The sequence below is a fragment of the Amphiura filiformis genome, chromosome 11, assembly GCF_039555335.1.
Source record: "Amphiura filiformis chromosome 11, Afil_fr2py, whole genome shotgun sequence".
NCBI classification, from domain to species: Eukaryota; Metazoa; Echinodermata; class Ophiuroidea; order Amphilepidida; family Amphiuridae; genus Amphiura; species Amphiura filiformis.
The window spans coordinates 29412280-29419755 of record NC_092638.1 but is presented as its reverse complement, the minus strand read 5'-3'; the positions used below and the strand labels follow the sequence as shown (position 1 = coordinate 29419755).

At 38.9% G+C, this 7476-nt stretch overlaps 1 long non-coding RNA gene across 1 annotated transcript; it reads left to right on the top strand.

Annotated features, from left to right (window-relative positions):
- The first annotated feature begins 1156 nt into the window (after nt 1-1156).
- Nucleotides 1157-7076, top strand: LOC140163981 (uncharacterized). Its single transcript, XR_011860451.1, has 3 exons — nt 1157-1281; nt 4667-4804; nt 6938-7076. It is a non-coding gene; the product is annotated as an uncharacterized lncRNA (long non-coding RNA).
- The last annotated feature ends 400 nt before the right edge of the window (nt 7077-7476 follow it).

Below are 7476 nucleotides of genomic sequence, written 5' to 3'. Positions count from 1 at the left end.
CCAAATGCTGTACCATCACCATACCGTAGCTTATATTGGACATTTGGAGAGCCTGGTCACATGCCTCGCAATCCAGTGTCATACAGTGACAGAGTACTCCAAGATGGAAAGGGCAACTTGGTGTTTACAAACATCCAAGTAGAGGATGACAAAGACTTCATATGCAATGTACCTAATCCTTACATCGGTCAAGTAATAACCTCTCCAGTTATTGAAGTCATTGTAAATACCAATAAGCCCGCTGGTAAGAGAGGTCCGGCTTGGGTGTATAACCCACCACTGTCTCTGGAGGTTTTGAGAACGAAAATGCTTCAACTCCAATGCATTGCTGAAGGAAAGTAAGTGCCCTTGTTGTTTCTTTGTCATGTTTGTTCTACGTTTTTTACATAATTATTTGTTTTACTTTGTATTCCCTTTTAAGTGGGCTACTTTAAAATGTATCCGTCGTCCTATGGACGTATCGAAGTCAAACTCAACTCGATATGGTAAAATTACACACTACCTCCGAGGTTCGAGAGGTCGACGCGCTTTAAAAACTTATTTCGTCTAGGGAAACATTTTGTGCCTAACTTAAAAATTTCGTATCCGCCGTTCAATTAAAAGAACGTGTTCGAGAAAAGTTTTCCTGCGTATGCAACGATATCCGGAGTGCTATTCAGATGGTTCACAATGTAAAGCATAGCGTGATGCCCTCCGTCGCGGAAGCAATACGTCACCCACTCACGTGCCAAATTCCACTTTCACAATAACGTGTCTCCAGGCGCGGAGACGGGGCGCGGGTCCGAAAGTCACCAGTCTAAAGACGGACTCAATGTGGACTTCAACATCAATCCATGCATACTTTACCTGTAATTGCGAGTCTGAAGTATTATATGAAGTGTTAGTGGACCAGTGTAACATTTAAAATTTTGAAATTATATTTGTTTTGTGTTTTATTGGACACTTTATGTTTTAAGCAATAATTACATTAGTAGTGAAAAAAATAATCCACAAAATTTTCACACATTTCAAACTTTTTCCACACTACAAAATGTTTGCACTCATCTGTTGAATCGCGTCAGTGTTAAATCTTTAACTTTTTATTTTACAGCCCCACACCTGTCATTACATGGAGAAGGTTAGGAAATAAAGAAATCCCAATGGACAGAATCATTAATGGACCGCAAGGATCTAAGCTGGAATTTCGACATGTGTCATTTCATGATGAAGGGGATTACATATGTGAAGCATCAAATGGAGAGGGAACACCTATTAACTATACGTCCACTGTAATTGTTAGATGTAAGTTTAGATCATTGAACTATACAGGGTGTCCCAGAATGATCTAAAATTTTTAAAAATTGGACGTTTCTAATAGAAGTTAAAGAAGTTAAAGAAGCGTAAAAATTGCGAATTCCAAATTTTGACAAACAACCTATTTTGAAAATCTATAGAAATTACTAACCGTTCAGCATAAATAAAATAGTGGAGGCCAAAATTTAACATTAATGTTGACCTTAACATGCCAGCCTCAAGCTTACCAATAGCTCGAGCCTTAGCTCGAGCCTTAGCTGACCAATAGCTCGAGCTGAATTTAACATTAATGTTGACCTTTATGCATATAAAGGACCCCAATGGAAATAAGCTTTTCCCAAGGCTTTTTGGGCTATCCTTGATACGTGTGTTGGTTTGTAATTCGTTTATATACTTAATGTTCTGCAATCTTGATGTTTATTTATTTTATTCTGTAAAAATAGTTCTGTAACTGTATTTTAGAGTGTATTTGTATGTATAAAGTACCGAATAAAATCAAATCAAATCAAACTCAAGAACTGTACATCTGCGATAGGTCAAACTATTTATGTTTCATAGTAATGAGAGGAATACAATTAGATGGTTTTTATCCATATTTGCCCAATATTGAAATTTGAGCCCTGCATTAGCGACTATTTTGGATATATGCATCATTTCCCCCTTTTTCCTTTTTCTCCGTATGATGTGCCTCAGAGATTTGGGAAAAACTTTAACGAACTATAAAAAGTTGACCCCAAAACAAGGATCACTGGTCACGTTCTGGCCTGTCAAAATCGAAAATCTTAAATTTTACACCTAAGTTTAACACGGGAATTTTGAATTGTTTTACCTGACAATTCTGAAAAAAAAAGTTTTTATTTCGCCATGAAAATTAATTTTGATGTAAAAAGCTGTAATTCAAAATTCTTTTGAGATTTAAATGTATCAATCGACTCCACCGTGACTATGCATAACAATGGAGATTTCGAGAGTGGTCATTAGCGTTATGAGTGCTTAACTGATGATGATGATATATCTTTATTTCCATTTGATGGGAATTCATACTATCAAATCCATTTTGGTGACATACCTTGTTGCAGTTTCATGCTGCTACGCAGCACTTCATTAGACTGGCAACCTTGCTTCCTCTTCTTTCCTGAAGTTGCTGCCAGTGGCGGCGCTAGAAGCTGGTTGAAAATAGCTCCCTTCGTCTCTGTTCATGGTGTTTTGCCCTCGTCTCCTGATCCAAATTGCCTCTCTAATCTGTCTTTTGTTCCTGTTGGCATCCCTTGATCTAATATTAGCGTCCTCCCAACCGATGACATGGTTGTTTTGCGCAACGTGGTATGTAATATCAGATTTGATTACTGCCTTCTCCGCTTCTCCTTGATGTTCTTTAAGACGTGTGCCAAACAAGCGTGAAGGTCTGGTACCCTACTGCGGAAAACACACCTCGCATTTATTGTATTCAGAAGATTCACAAGGAGAGCACGCCCTTAAGACTCATTGTTGATTAATACCGGCTCCATCGGTTACGCAATGTACTAGGGAGTTAGCCACCATCCTTGGTCTATTAGGCTTGACTCAGCATCATGTTAAGAACTTGAAGGACTTAGCCGATGACCTTTTAGAAGAATTTATCGAAGACGAGAAGGAATTCATCTCACATGATGTGGTCTCGCTCTTTACTAATACTCCGATTGATATGGCACTGGACATAATAAAAGACCGTGTAGACCGCGATCCTACTCTACGTGAGCGTACCGCACTTAGTGTCCAGGACATTAGGGACCGTTCACAAACACTTGTTAGGAGGGGGGTGATGCAAAAAGGGGAGGGCTGAAAAATTTTTACGCTCCTAAGGGGGGCCCTGAAAAAAATGACCACAAATTTTCCTGGAAAGATTGAGTTTATATGCTTTTCTATGGGGTTGACCCATAATTTTCATGTCAAAAGGGGGCCCTGAAATTTTCGAGGTCTGTAAAGGGGGGGCCCCGAAAAATGTTCGCAATAAAAATTTTATTTTGCATCAGGCCCCCCTTACAAGTGTTTGTGAACGGTCCCTTATGGAACTTTTCAAATTTGTTTTGACAACTACATATTTCAGCTTCCGCGACACTATTTACCAACAAAAGTTTGGTACGGCCATGGGTTGTCCGGTAAGTCCCATTGTAGCTAATTTATACATGGAATGGCTGGAACAACAAGCAGTAGCTACAGCCCCCATCACGTGCAAGCCTAGAATGTGGAAACGCTACGTCGACGATATGTTAGAAATTATCACAAAAGGGGCCGCGCCTGAATTAACAAACCACGTCAATCAAATTGAAATTACAGGGAACATCAAGTTTACCCACGAGACAGAAGAAGGAGGTCAAATGCCCTTCTTAGACACCCTCATTTCACGCAAAGAAGACGACTCGATCAAGTTACTTGTGTACCGGAAAAAGACTCATACGGACCAGTTCTTGCACTTCACACCTCACCATCCATTAGAACATCAGTAAAATCAGTGTTGTGAATACGCTCATGGACGGGAAAGAAAAAAAGATAGTCACAGAACCAGTGGACAATGTTATTGAAGAGGGGAAAATAAAACACTTGCGCTGAAGTAATACCCTGATTGGGCCTTCTACAAGAAAAGCAGAAAAAGTCCAAAAAAAAAAAGCGAGACGAACAGGAAAAGTCGGTTGGTCGTAGTTCCTTTTGTTGAAGGATTGTCACACAAAGTCAGGAGGATTTTTAACAAACATGATGTTTCGACAGCCTTCAAACCGAACAAAACAATATTTTAGTTCACCCCAAGGACAAACGGGGCATATCTCAAACCTCGGACTGTGTGTATGAAATCCTTTGTAAGAACTGTAACAAGGCCTATATTGGCGAAACTTCACGCTTGTTTGGCACACGTTTTCAAAAATATCAAGGAGAAGATGAGAAGGCAGTACTTGGGGGTACATGCTCGGTCACAGAGGAAACAATCGCTCACAGAAGTAAACAAATCTGCTATTACAGACCACGTTGCGCAAAACAACCATGTTGTGGGTTGGGTGGACGCTGATATTAGATCACGGAAGGCCAACTTGATTAAAAGACAGAGAGGCAATTTGGATCAGGATACGACTCATACGAGGGCAAAGCACCATGAACAGAGACGAAGGGAACTATTTCTTACCGAATATTTTCGACCAGCTTCTAGCGCAGCCGCCGGCAGCAACTTCAGGAAAGAAGAAGAAGCAAGGTTGCCAGTCTGATGAAGTGCGGCGTAGCAGCATGAAACGGTAACAAGGTTTGTGACCAAAAATGGATTTGATAGTATGAATTCCCATCAAATAGTGTTAAGTGACAATCCAGATGAACCTAATACAACATAGATGATATATCTTATTTTCAGCTGCACCTTACTGGGAACTATATCCAGAAGATACCACAATTTCCCCCACTGAATCTGCCAACATCACATGTCAAGCTGGTGGCTCACCTATCCCTAGTATCTCTTGGCTTATTAATGGTAAACAAGTGGATGAAGTCGGTAAGTGGTCATATATTTCTAAATCTGGATGAATGTAAAACTGATACCGCATTCGTTACGATATGACTTTATTATCCTAACTTATAGCAATTTAAACAAAAAGGAGAGCTTTTTAAAAGTGACAAAAATGTTCATTGATTTTCCCCTCGAAACACGCTGATATAAACACAGTGGAGTGAGCGTTCATCCGTCAGGCTTGATTGAACCCGTAACAAAAGGTAGCAGAAATCGCCTTGAAGGAGGAAATACTGGATAAATTTGTCACTTTTGAAATTCGACCATTTGTCATTCAAATGAGTATAGCTTCAAGTGAAATAAAATCGCGGAACAACAAATAATTTTCCAACTTGGGACACGTAAACCCAAAGGCATGAATCTACAATTTAATGTATTTAATATGTGACTCTTAATTTCATCCAGCATGCCGCTCAGTAGTCCAGGAGTTGCGATCTGCGTACCTGTTTTCGTTTTTGCGTAATTCGTACGTGTTTATGGTATGTGCGCTTTACTCGCTCGCACAACATGCGAACGCACGCACTTCACGCAACAATATTTTCTTTGTTTGTTTTCAGGTACGCGGATCGCAGCTCACACTTGATAAAGGCCTAGGGTCGAAATATTGTGAATAAATCTGTGGATTAAATTCCCAGAAAATAAAAACGGTTTGTTCCAAAACTCTTATTTAATGGATCTACTAAATACACTACTTTTCAAACCGACGCAGCCACAACTAACTTATATATAAATAAATTAAAGGCCTTCATAAAAAAAAAACCCGTTTAATTTATAATATAAATTTCTGCATTATAAAGTGAATTCCCAACACTGATCAATAGCAGGTTTTAAAAGTTCAGTTGGTCAGGGACCTCAATTGAGTTGTTTGGTGCTTCTATGCAAGACATCGCTTGTTTTAATCACAGCATTTTACTCTAAGAACACTTTCTACTCGCTGGTAATTTTGTCTTATTCACTGAATAAGCTTATTCTGTCAATATTTGTAATAAGAATAATCACAGAGTTATTAAAAAATGGTTTCAGCTTGACAACTTGGTAAAAATGTTTCCAATGACTTCAGGATAATTTCTGCATAATTAGTGGCTAGCCGGCCTGCTCTAATTTGCATAATTAATTAGAACGTATTAAAATTAGATCACAATAAGATTTTAGTATAATAAGGTAAGATGCAATCATTAACCGCCTGTCTGTCCATATCAGTCTTAGGTTCTTATCACGCTGTTACGATAAGCCAGATAACTATTTAGATGAAATATTCTGCACTCGGCAGAGACAATCTTGGAAAAAAGTCTTGGAACACTTGCTTGTAAAGAACTGTCACCCCTCTCCCCATCCAATGTCTTAAGCAATTCTCCCAATGTGTCATAATTATTTGCTCCCAAACACAATATACATTCATTTCCATGATTATAACAATTTCTTTCGTTTGTTCACACCATCTAAATGAAACATAATTATCTCGGGTGTTAAATTTTACGGGGGTAATGAGAAAAATATGATCTTTCTTCTGATACCAAAATCTCAGTTTTGATGACGATAAATGGGGATGAAGCTGTCGATCAGGACACACTCCTTTAAAGCTGCCGAACTGTGGTGGGGGGACATTTGATATTGTGTCTCCTATCCAAAAACGTGGGGGACATGTCCATTCTCCCCTCCCTTGGGATGGACGCCCATGATCAAGGAGAAGGGTGCGAATTATTCATAACTGATCGAATGCCTCACTTTATAGCTCTCACAAACCAGCAGAATTTGTCATAGGATTGCGTTGCTAATAGAGCCATCGTCGGAATTTAGTGTCACCTTTGTTACTTCTAAGATGACGAAATGATAAAGATTCGCTTAATGGCTTAAGGTAAATTTCACATACAGAAGACAGCTTCCTTCTCTGAAAATCCTAACAAGAATTAAGGGTCCGTGCCTTTATTGGCTGGTAGGAATTCTACGGGAGGGCACTTTTAGTTTGTGCCTAAAATTCCAGTTATGTCAAGAGACCCCCATAGCGCCATTAGGCGAATTTTTACGGTATTGAGGTATAAAGTCATTTACAATTTAATGTAGACTATTGTTGCAATTTGCAGAATGTTTATTCACACTTTTGTTGTCTTAATTTTTCAGAACCCAATCCACGACGTGGCATAATTTCAGGACAAGGTAGCGGTCAGATTATCATAGTAAATGCCAAGGAGTATGAAAGTTATGATGCAGAATTTTCTGATGTATTTCAATGTGTTGCTAAGAATATTTACGGAGAAAAGATTGCAAGTGTTTTTCTAAATGTGCTGGGTAAGTACATTCTTGTCCCTAAGTACCAGAAGAATATTCAAGGTGACAAATCTGAATTTTCGGAAGAGGACCCTCTCGGGGATGGTCACCCTGAAAAATAAAACACCTAACTCACCCACCCCCTCCCCATCCACCCATCCACCGACCCACATACCCTCTGAAAATTTGAAGTGCAATGTTGCCAAATTCGACAGGGTTATACAATATCCAATACAGAAAATCACATAAATGAGCAAATTGACTCGTAAGTTTTATAATATGAATGAAGTCATATTCTCACTTCTCATTTTTGCTTTATAATAATAAATTCTTACCAACAAAATGGACAGCCACTGTCCTTAGTAAGTTCAATATCCTTGACTCTTTTTAAT